The sequence below is a fragment of the Marmota marmota genome, unplaced genomic scaffold (assembly GCF_001458135.2).
Source record: "Marmota marmota marmota unplaced genomic scaffold, marMar, whole genome shotgun sequence".
Lineage (NCBI taxonomy): Eukaryota > Metazoa > Chordata > Mammalia > Rodentia > Sciuridae > Marmota > Marmota marmota.
In genome coordinates this window covers 808,619-821,385 of record NW_026000206.1, presented here as the reverse complement: position 1 = coordinate 821,385, position 12,767 = coordinate 808,619, and the positions used below count along the sequence as shown (strand labels likewise).

Sequence of the window (12,767 nt, the reverse complement as noted above, 5' to 3'; positions counted from 1 at the left end):
AAGTTCATCTTAAATTTTATGATAAAATACAGTATTTCCATTTATACTCATTTTGAAGTGCATCATTCTATCAGATTTTTAATTAAAAGATATTTTTATACTCTTGAGTCACTTTTGAGACACTGTCCAAACTTAATTGGGGAAAGAGGGAATAAGTTAATATTTCCCCTCATTAATCTCTTTCTCCATCTGGAATGTTTACTTCAACTATCATTTGAAATGAAAAAGAACATGATTTATAGGCAGAAAATAAAGAAGCTAAATTATTCTGATACTTTTACTAGATTCAATTCATTTCTCAAACCCATTCCTCCCAGCTTCTATTCTACTTTGAAGAGCAAAGAGTCATAGAAAACACATTCTAAACCCAGTTGTTAATTTTTTAAATATCCAGTATTCAGACTCATACAAATTAACTTCTTATTTGCTACTCTTAGTAAGTTTCTGAATGTAACTAGAGATTTTACATTCTAAATTTCCTAATTGGCATTTTGTCTATTAATGTGTGTGTGTGTGTGTGTGTGTGTGTGTTCCTAGATTTGCAAGGATGTGTTCCTAGAGCTTTATTAACTGAAAAATATTTTATAAGATGATTTATTTACTAGATCATAAGGCAGGAATTCAGTGATGGATGTTTGGGGAGGTTTGATATAAATTATGTTTTTTATATGGGTTATCTTCGTGTTTTATAAACCTCTATGTAATTCAAACTTTGACCAAATTTCCTCTCCCACCAACATAATATAATTAAGATTTTCCTCAAATGAAAAAAAAAAAAGAAAAGAAACTTTTTAAACCCTATTAGCACTCAAATTAAAGAACAACTTCTAATAAGGGTTCCAGCCAACATCATTATTTAGAGAAACTGCATTTTAGCTAAGTGTGATTTATATATTAAAGCCACAGACAATGATATATTTGGATATTAAGGTATTTGACAAAGTTCCTCATGACATACCCTTAAAGAACAGGACTAAGAAATGTCAGCTGGAGGATGATATAATTAGACTGATTTCTAACTGAGCACCATAAACACCAATTGAATTCTTGACATCTGGAGGGTTGTGGAGTCCTTTTTTTTTTTTTTTTTTTTTAAAATTGGTGATTTGAATGGCATGCTTTTCTTCTTCATTCACAGATGATATTAATCTGGAATATGTATTCCTGATAAATTAGGTGACTGATTTGTTTAGAAAACAAAATCATCCTGATGAAGTAGAACACAGCATCTCATTAATAAAATAACTTAATAAGTTGTAAATGTAAACTCTTCCTTTGCCTTCCCTCCCAAAAAAGAAAACTCAAACTACACAGTCCACCCTTGGTATCTCCATCCCCAACTTCTTACCTTGTGACACCAAAATCAGCAGATGTTCAAGTCCATTATATAAAATAGCAGAGTCTTTACATATAACCTATGCATATTCTCCCATATGCTTTAAATCATCTCTTGATTACTTATCTAATGTAAATTCTGTGTAAATAGTTGTCATACTGTAGTTAAAGTAATGACAATAAAATCGTCTGTACATATTCAGTATAGACACATTGCGGGGGGGTGGTTCCCATTTAATTATTACCATTATATTTGAAAAAAGCAAGATTTAGAATTTTACTCAAAATATATCATTATATTAATAGGGTGTCTATTTATATTCACAATGCCTCAGTTTTGAGGCATTTCTCAATTTTCTATTAAATACATGTTAGAAAATACAAAATATTAACAGTATTTCTAGATGGTATGATTTGGAGTGGTTTTCTTTTATTTTGCCTTTCCATTTCCACATTTTCTAGAGTAAGCATTAATCCTTAATAAAACACATGGAAGACAAAGTGCTTGATTTTTTTCAATAACTTAAGTGTATGATCTGAGAATATTTTAACTTACATTGTTTCAATAATGATTTTTATCCCTCCTTTGACTGTAATTATGCTTACCATTGTGCAGAAGTCACAGTCATCTGTGGTGATCTCAGTGTGTTACTGTTATCTCACTCTACTACTGTGAATCCATTGAACCTATTTTTACTTTTTCATGCTTTATCAAAGGTTGAATTAATAAAAGGGAATTTACAAAGCGTTGGACTTACACTTCGTCTTGTTCAGTCAACTGATGGATATGCTGGGCATGTCATAATTGAAACTGTGGCCCCAAACTCACCTGCTGCAATTGCAGATCTTCAGCGGGGAGATCGACTCATTGCTATTGGAGGTAATGATGCTAATGTAAATAAATATTTAATATTTACAGAGAAACTAGAAAGTAGATGTGGAGTTTTTCTTGTCTGTCTTCTTTCTTACTTCTATAATAAGCACTTGTTAATTTTATTATGGAAAGAAATAAACTATTTTAAATGCTAGTTGGAAGGATACTTTACAAATGCATTTAAAACATATGCTATTTAGTCCTAACATATAAATCATTAACTTCATTTTTAGACCACTTTTATGTAACTTCTCTAATTTTCCTTCTCTTCCTATCCTCTACTTCTCTTGTTTTTTAGGGTAAGTCAATAAGTTATCTTTTTTCATAATTACCACCATTACTACTATGAGTACTAGCACTATTGCCCCCATCCCATACAATTAGAAAATGAAGAGGAGAATAAATATTATTCCTTGTCCAAGAGGATATATCTGCACTGTCCTAAGGCCCCATATTGTTTGAAAAGCCAGCTGTTTGTTAGGAGGCTGTTATTTAGAGTTCAGCCTAAATCACTGGTGGAAAAATACATCACCTGCTTACTGCATACCTTTTTATCAACCAGATTATTAATAACAGCAACAAAAACTCCCTTATTAATAGGATTACTTTCTTGTATGTATATGTCTAAGCACAGCACAGCCAGAGGGGAAAGTCGAACCCTTTTCTAACCTTGTGGTACCTGGCTGTTATGGCTTGTAAGAGATTTCTTGAACACATGCTTGGTCACATTTGGTCCTTTAAGGGCATTGTGGTATGTTCTTTCACAGCTAAGACACTAAATAAGATACAGCAGTTCTCAAAGCAAAGAGCAATTATCCTTGGTTACATGTCGAAAAACTGTCTTTGGTAGGGTGACCAAAGACACCTGTAATCCCAGAAACTAGAGGCTAAGGCAGGAGGATTACAAGTTCAAGGTCAACCTCAGCAACTTTGAGAGACCCAGCTTCAAAATAAAAAGGACTTGGGAATGTAACTCAGTGGTAAAGTGCCCCTGGAATCAATTTCTAGTTCAAAAAACTAAAAACCTGTCTTTGGTTCAGTTTCATCATGACAAGAAAATAATGAAACCCAACTAAGTTAGCATTGTCACATGCTCTGATCATAGCCTAAGCAGCACTTGTCACACTTCCATGTGTATTCCTGTCATGTAGACGTGTTCAAATATGTATTTGGTAGACCTGAGGAAGGGCCCAGAATTCTGTTTCTAACAACTTCCCAGATGATGCCAGTGCTACTGGTCCATAAACACTAGGAAGACACTAGGAAAGTCATAAAATAGCCCTCCATTCATTATGTCAGCTGTCTAAAAAACTCTGCTAAACTCACAATTCAATATAATTTTTTTATGTTCACACATACCCTGTTTTGGTTTTATATATTGGGTGAAATTTTTTTTTTTTTTTACTTTTTTATGTCTCTTTTAGGATTTCATTTTAAATGACAGAAGTAGTGAATATCTGTAATTCAAAATAAATGACAAATAAATTCAACCAATACAAACGTATACAGAGAATAAAAGTAAAAATTATTCCTTCAAATCTAACATTTATAAAAATATAACTTTTATTGATTAGACAGATGCAATAAACAATCATTGACAAAAGGTTTAAAGCATAACAGAAAAACTTTACATCTCTTTCCTGGCTTTTTTTTTTTTTCTCCCTTAAGTACATCCTCTGCCCCAGTTCTAGGAAGCAAATTAAAAGCCTACAGTGTATTTTTGGTAGTAGGCTTTTTTTTTTTTTTTTTTAAATATGTCACAAACTTTACCCCATGTCAACAGCTATTTTTCGTATATTTGTAATTGATTCACTTATATGGATATATAAAAGTTTTAAGGTACTTAGTATCAGGGTATTGGTGAGAGTTGAAATAAGATTGGCAAAATGTTATAGCTAAATTCATTAATAGTCCATTTTACTGGTTTTATAGCTTTCAAGGATGTTTTAAGTATTCCAAAAGAAAAATCCAAACCTGAATGATCTAGCCTGGAGAGAGAGGTACAGTAGCCATCTCCACAAGTACCTGATGATTAGAAAAGAGATGAGACAAGGACAGATATTTTGAGTCACAAATAAATGGATTTAGGTTGAGTTGAAGTTTTTTCCTGCTAAAGATCACTGGATGGATTTATTTTTCATTTATGTATATGTCAAACTGAGGTGTTCCTGTGACATAGTGTACTTAGAGAGAAGCATTAGAAGTTAAAGCTAGGTGAATCATGAAGAACCACATTAGAAAGCTCTGGATTTCAATGTGAGTTTTTTGGCCAAAGGCTTTTGAGCTGTAACTTTAGGAAAATCTGGCAGCAATATACTTGGTGATTAAAGTAGCAAAGGTCTGAGTGAGAGGTTGTAGTTGAAGACTGTTTATTTCCGTAGTTGAGGGCAGTGATCAGGAGTATCCAAACACTGAAAGCAAATGGACCTGAACTCTGAATTAGAATTGACAGATGAATGGATCTAGGGAGTCTGCTACTTCCAGGATTGAAATTGAGCTAACTGGGAGGTGGCAGGTTGATTCATAATAGTCAGGATAAGAGGATCAGAGAGTCACAGAAGGGTTTTAACTGTGCCAAAAATGTAGTGCCAAAGAAGTATCCAGATGGTTTTGTCTGGAAGTTGGGCAGTAGTGAATAAAAGGAGAAACCAACCAAAAACAAATATGCTAGTTTGTGAACTATTAGAGGGGACCTTTGTACCAGGGAGAAAGCAAAAAAAGGCTGAGAACTAATGACAGACAAACCTTCGTAGTGACTACGTGTAAAGGTCAAGTGTATATACAGAAAAGAAACCAGAGGAGAGATGATAGAGAACCAGTTTAGTACAATATCTTGAAAGCTAAGGAAAAGAAAAGTTCTAAAGAAAAAAGAAGTAAGAAAAAATAAGTGAGGCTGAATGTGGATGCACACCTGTAATTGGAGGAGCTCAGAAGGCTGAGGTAGGAGGATCCAGAGTTCAAAGCTAGCCTCAGCAAAAGTGAGGCACTAAGCAACTCAGTGATACCCTGTCTATAAATAAAATACAAAATAGGGCTGGGGATGTGGCTCAGTGGTTGAGTGCCCCTGAGTTCAATCCTAGTACCCAAAGGGTGGGGGGAATAGAGAATAACTGATAAAGCAAAATCCTGAAGGAGACAGGAGGGCAGGATCAAAAATATAAAAAAGGGATACTTCCTCCTCTGAAATAAAATAAAATAGTTACTGGCAGGGAGTTCAGGTAACTTCATGTGGTGCTTTTTAGTTAGTAAGATAGATGACATCTATCTGCAGAGAAAGAGTAGGGAGGGTTGAGCTTCAGGGAACAGGAAAGGTTTAAAACTGTTGATTTGGAATCTTAATTGTTTTATTAGAGAGCAATCTAAATGCTAAGCAGCACTGAACACCTTGCCAAGGATGGATAGCATGACTCAATTCTAGATCCAGATGGGAAGCTGAGAAGCAGGAAAAGGGGATGGAGGGCTAGCAAATCTGAGGATTAATTATTTAAAAAAAAAAAAAAAAAAAACCTAGAAGAGGAAAGGGCTAGAACAAGAGAATCACAAATATTTGTGAGAACATTATTTTGTAATCTTGACACTTAAGTTGGATAGCAAAGCATGTGATATCAGAAGACCAGTGGGACCATGCAAAGAAAGAAGGAATGGTTGGGCCAGTAAACTACCTAAAAGCAGAGTCAGCAGACAGTATTGTAATAGATGAAAAATTGGAGATGTGGTCAGAAATTAATTTAAAATGAGAGGTCTTTGATATGGGAAAGTTAAACTTGATGAGCAGCCTACAGCATGATCTTTCCAGGCACTGAAGTAGATCACACAGTTGAGGAACTCTGAGATCAAGGTATTAGAAGGGGCTGGTGTTAACTTTGATTTATTGAGGATGGCCTGGAGACCTTTGGAAAACAAGGACTTTTTCTCCAAACTCTACGTAAGAAATAAGTACTATCTGAGGAAGTTGGGAAGACTTGCAGGAAACAAGTCACATCTTCAAATGACAATACTTCTAGAGTATGTTTAACACATTGGGTACCTTATGGAAGGGACAGAATAGCTAGAAGGTAAAGGTGAAGAGTTTTTCACTCTGTATCCATTTGTGTCTTTTGAGTGTTAAACTCTGTTGGTATCAAAATTAGAAAATAATAAAATTTAAGATAGATATTCCAGATTTAGATAGTAACCAATTTGTTTAACTTTAAGCAATTTATCCCTTGTTTTTTCACATCCTGAAACAAATGAGTTGTGTGGCTGTAGCTAATAGAAAGAATCTGAGAGAGAGTCCATTGTCCATCTTATAGTATTTTGCTACACTTATTTTAAGCATTGGTCTCTTGATTTAAGTCATTTGGCACATAGCTTGCAATCTCTGGGGAATATTTTGGAATTTCTTTCAGTGGAATCATAGCTTCTCATCATTCTAAGTCTGGTTTAACCAATAACAAAGCCCATTTAAATAGGTCTCTGTCTGCTCACTTTCTCATTTCAAACTCAGAAGTAATGTCATTTAACCTAGGAAAGAATGGGAAGCAATTAGCAGTTAATAACCAGGCTGACAAGGTAAATTTCCAGAATATCCACACATTCAGCTAAGATTCAGTACAAGAGTCAAAAGTCAAATATCCTTAGGTTTCCCTATTATTCTTCCATAAGGTAAATAATTTTTTTCACAATGAATTCCACTTTTATTGATAATAATAGAAGGGAGATCGTTAGAGTAGAGCAAATGGATGGGCAGAAGGAGGAAAAGAAGTAAAAGAAAGGTACAGGGGGAAGAGATTGATCAAGTGCATGTATAAATATGACAAATTTCACTTGAAATTCAGTGCCAGGAATTTAAACATTTACCTCTACAGACAATATCATACATTTGTGTTGTTTTTTGGTTAAATAATTTTGAGGTAATAGCAATTATATTTTAAAAATTAGGCAGTTTTTATTGCAGTAATTTACATGTTTTCCCTTTTAAATCTTCAACCAGGTGTAAAAATTACATCGACACTACAGGTGTTGAAGCTTATCAAGCAGGCTGGTGACCGAGTCTTGGTGTACTATGAAAGGCCTGTTGGCCAGAGCAATCAAGGTACTGTTCTGCAAGATAATTTTGGCCAGTTGGAAGAAAACTTTTTGTCAAGCTCATGCCAACCAAGTTATGAAGAGGAAGCTGCAGGACTTGCAGTGGATGCTGAAAATAGAGACCTTGATTCTGAATTTGAAGATTTGGCAAGTGATGTCAGAGTACAAAACGAGTTCAAAGATGAGGCACAGTCATTAAGTCATAGTCCCAAACGTACTCCAACAACACTTTCTATTAAACCTCTTGGCGCTATATCCCCAGTTTTAAACCGTAAATTAGTTACAGGAAGTCACCCACTACCACCAAAAATTCCAGCCAAAGAAGGAAATAAACCGCCAGCCCTAAAAACTTCTGAGGTACTAGACCCAGCACAAGTGTCAAAACCCACCCAAGGATCCACTTTCAAACCACCTGTGCCACCACGACCACAATTAAAAGTTCCTTTGCCTTCTGCTGACACCCCAAATCAGGCTGAACCAGACATTCTTGTTGAAAAGCCAGAGAAGGTGCTTCTTCCTCCTCCTCCTGCAGATAAATCTGAGAAGCAAGCAAAAAATGTGGATCACGTAGAAGATGTGACTACATCTAAGCAGTTTATAGCAAAGCAAGAAATGACTAAAGATTTTACTTCAGAAGGTTCTTGCCCTACTAAAGACAGTTCGGATGACCATCAAATGTGGGAGTCATCAGAAATTCTTTATCGGAATAAGCTAGGAAAGTGGACAAAAACCAGAGCATCCTGTTTGTTTGATATAGAAGCCTGCCACAGATACCTGAATGTTGCACTGTGGTGCAGGGATCCTTTCAAGTTGGGAGGTCTCATCTGTTTGGGGCACATTAGTTTAAAACTTGAAGAGGTGGCTTTAGGATGCTTAGCTACATCAAACATGGAATACCTTTCAAAATTCAGACTGGAAGCCCCTGCACCTAAGGCCATGGTCACTAGAACTGCTTTAAGGAATCTGAGTATGCAAAAGGGCTTCAATGACAAATTTTGCTATGGTGACATTACTATTCACTTCAAATATTTGAAGGAAGGAGAACCAGACCACCATGTAGTTACTAATTTAGAGAAAGAAAAAGAACTCCATTTGGTTGAAGAAGTTTCTATCCTGCCTAAAGAGGAGCACTTTGTTGGACAGATGGGTTCATCAGAAAGTAAACATAGTTTCCAGGATACTCAGTTCCAAAACCCAACTTGGTGTGATTACTGTAAAAAAAAAGTTTGGACAAAAGCAGCTTCCCAGTGTATGTTCTGTGCTTATGTTTGCCATAAAAAATGTCAAGAAAAGTGTCTAGCTGAGACTCCTCTTTGTGGAGCAACTGAGAGACGAATAGACCGAACCCTGAAAAACCTTAGGCTAGAAGGACAGGAACCCCTCTTGGGCCTTGCTCCTCGTGTTGATGCCGAAGCTAACAAGTCAGTTAATAAAACGACAGGTTTGACAAGGCACATTATTAATACAAGCTCTCGTTTGCTAAATTTACGTCAAGTCTCTAAAACTCGCCTTTCTGAACCAGGAACCGATCTCGTAGAACCTTCACCAAAACACACACCCAACACATCAGACAATGAAGGCAGTGACACAGAGGTCTGTGGTCCAAACAGTCCTTCCAAACGAGGAAGCAGCACAGGAATAAAGTTAGTGAGAAAAGAAGGTGGGCTGGATGACAGTGTTTTTATTGCAGTTAAAGAAATCGGCCGTGATCTGTACAGGGGCTTGCCTACAGAGGAGAGAATCCAGAAGCTGGAGTTTATGCTGGATAAACTACAGAATGAGATTGATCAGGAGTTGGAACACAATAATTCCCTTGTTAGAGAAGAAAAAGAGACAACTGATACAAGGAAAAAATCACTTCTTTCAGCTGCTTTGGCTAAATCGGGTGAAAGACTACAAGCTCTCACACTTCTTATGATCCACTATAGGGCAGGCATTGAAGATATTGAAACTTTAGAAAGTCTGTCATTAGACCAGCACTCCAAAAAAATAAGCAAGTACACAGAAGATACAGAAGAAGACCTTGATAGTGAAATAAGCCAACTGATAGACTCGCAGCCATTCAGCAGTATCTCAGATGACCTATTTGGTCCATCCGAGTCTGTGTAACCAACAGGCTGTGTCAGCTTTCAAATGATTGGGGAAAAGATGCATCTAAAGTACAATGGATACAGCCATGTTTCAGTTCTCTTGTAATGCACCTCAGCCTGCTGCTCCAGTTATTTACTTGTATAAGAAAGAACAGGAATGAGTTTGTTTTCCAGTAAAAATATGACCAGCTTATTAATTGGTTGTTTTGGGTTGCATTTATAGCTATGCTTTTTTGGGGTTTATACTGGGAATTTATTTTTACTAATTTATTTTTAACTTTTTCTAATTATGTAAGCTAATTTGTCACATTTATGTATGTGTGGTGTCTCACTGTGTTATTTTTCCTTCAACTTAGTTTTTGAATTAGTGTTAAATAGGATATTGTCCAGACTCTTAATATTTTCATTTCCATCACGGTTATAACAACAGTTTTGCTGCATGCCCAAATTGACAACAGCAATCTTTGAGGGAACAGGTTTTGAATCTTTTTGTTTTGTTTTTTTGTTTTGAAGTTTGTCATTTCTACTTGCTTGAGAATTTTGTTACTTTGGGGCTTTGGGGAGCTTTTTCTTTTGTTTTTGCCAAATATAACATGGAAGCAGATGCTGCAGTTTTAGTCTGTTATGCTGAGTTAGTAAAATTATTTTTTACATATATTGCTTGCTATCTATGCTTCTGAGATTTTTGTCTAAAGCTTGTGTGCAGCTGAAGTATAGTAGATACATAGTGATGAATCTGAAGGGCTTGCATTGATAAACAAAATAGGGAATAATAGAATACAGTTGGTCAAGAATTTTGTAGAAGATAACAAGATTACTGAAAATTAGTAGCCAGTAGGGTTTTGAAATATTTTTTCAATATTTTTCAAAATTTCAATTCTTTCCTTTTAAATGGAAGTCCTAAGCATTCATGATGTTTTTTTTTTTTTATCTTCAGTTCTCCCATAGGAAATAAAGCATGTACAAGGATATTTAAAGTTTCAGAGGACTGTTGTTAAATGACTATTGATAATTGGTTTTGTTTTAAAAACATTCTCATGTAGGAGTATATATTGTGAAGGAGAGGAGTTATGCAAAGTGTATTTATTGCTTCATCTATTTTACAGGCTTAAAGGAATAGTGATCATTCTGAATATTTCTATAGTGCAGACTGTCATTCTTTTTTTTAGAAAGAAAAAAAAAATAGACCATATACATAGGAATTGGAACCAGTTCTCTGAAAATGAAGATCTTCTCTGATACTGGTCCACTTATTGATGCCAGTAACACATCTGAGGGAAAATGTGTAAACTTGACCTCTGTTTGTATACCTTAATAGTTTGGGCCTATTATATGCCTACAAAATATATATTTTTCCCCTTTTATAGGTAGCTAGTCTGATAAGTTGATACATAATCAACACGACTTAAAACAAGATGAAACAGCTTTCATGGTGGGCAAAGAAAGGCACAGTAAGGATTGTGACCCAGGACTCTATATAAGAGTTTAAGTTCAAGGTCTTCCCTTAATGAGCTGTCAGCCATAAGCAAGTCACAGAAGGGCTCAGTGCAGCCGTTTCCCATCTGTAAAGCTAGGATAATACTACTTACTCTAATAACTACCTCACAGGGTTGTTGTGAGGAAAATAGTAGCATAACTACAAAAGCACTTTGAACAACAAAAAGCTATACAGATAGAAGATATTATTTATATGAGAAAAACATTTTTGAGGGTAGAAAAGTCATTCCACTTTTAAAATCAGTGACTAAGGAAAATATTAAGACACTAAATATCTTTCTTGGCCAGGTTTATAACAAGAATGTATGTGAACCCTCTTTCTCATTGTTTACGCATGCTCGAATTTTAAAAGAACACTGCTACAGCAGACTTTCCACACCAAATCCCTTGAAAGCTAAAATGTCCCACAACATATGCGTGAACCTGTCTGCCCAATGTATAACCATGTTTCCTATTGTAAAATAACTTACCATTGCTAACCAGGAAGGCGGAGTATCTAAGTGGTTGGTGTTTATAGATTAAACCATGGGAGTTTTAGTGACATCTAAACATGCCCCTGAAGCTGTTGCATTTGAAAGAGCAATGGAGATAATGCAAAACTTTGATTTCATAAGAATCTACTCATGTTTTAAAGTATTTAACTCTTTGAAACCACAATTATGGAAAGCTCAGTAATGCTGCTAATGACATTTGTAAAATATACCTTGAATGTAGTGCAATATTTTTCTATCTGCTGGAAGAAGCAGTACAGGCATCTCAGTTGTACTTTAGTGCAAGGGGGGAACACTCCAGACAGCCTAGAGTATAGTAAGGTATAAGGCTTCAGTGAAAAAATTGTATTATATTACATTACTGATGTAATCTTGCTGCCATGCTATGTTATCAATAGCTAAAAATAATAAATAAATAAAGACTACCACAGAAAAAAAGAATATCTTCATTTGATGCCATCCAAAAAAAAAAAAAAGTGATTGCTGCATCTATGTGGAATTATTGCCTGGTATAATTTGGCCATGCAGATAAGCTACTGAAGTCCACTTTTACAAAATGAAATTGCAAAAACAATTTTTTAATTGTTGTTTTCTTAACTTGTGAAATATCATATTTATGGATTTGCTTCTGCTATATAGTAATAATTAGACTACTAGAGTGTATATTTTCCATATTGGTATTTACATGAATGGGTTAGAGAAAATGAGCAACATTTTGGCATTATTTTGCAATTATAAAATATATGCTACATTTCTTAATATCAGGAAACATTCTTCAATATCAGAACTGGTTGAAATATTTATTATGTGGATATTTTGTGATTCTGAGGGAAGAAAGCAGTATAAAAACTTTGAGGGTACTACCAAGTTCTAAATTTAAATGTATCTAGATTTTTAAAAGGCAATTTGAAAACATTTGGCTCTAGTAGTAGGATAATGAATAAGATTCTCAAGTCCTCTAAAAGTGAATAAATTTAAAATCACTTTAAATCTTTTTTAAAATGTTGTCTTTGTTTCTAAATTGAGATAATAGTGTACCCCAAAAGAGTGGGAGATTCCCCTCATCCTTTTTGAGTCCCGGATACCCTTTAAGGTCTGGTTAAAACTGTGGACCCTCAGCCCTGGAAGCTGGATCATGTTCACCCCATTCAGAATGCCCCTGATTTCAAGGGTTTTACAAAACTTCCAGGACCCAGGGGCCTGGGTACATTATGCCAAATGGCTGGATATTATAGTTCTTTTTATCAGGTACAGTTAACTTGTTCACAGCAATCAGAATAGTAATGCAAGAGTAGAAGTTTGGGGATAACTATTTTCCACATTGACATAATGTGCCTAGTTACATATTTTTATTTAAAACAAATGTGGGAAGCTAAAAAGTACACACTAACCTGGAGTGACTTTTAATTAAGC

At 35.2% G+C, this 12,767-nt stretch overlaps 1 protein-coding gene across 1 annotated transcript in view; it reads left to right on the top strand.

Annotated features, from left to right (window-relative positions):
* Positions 1-12,767, top strand: part of Pdzd8 (PDZ domain containing 8) — a 77,870-nt gene that overhangs the window by 58,801 nt on the left and 6,302 nt on the right. The window lies entirely within an intron of this gene.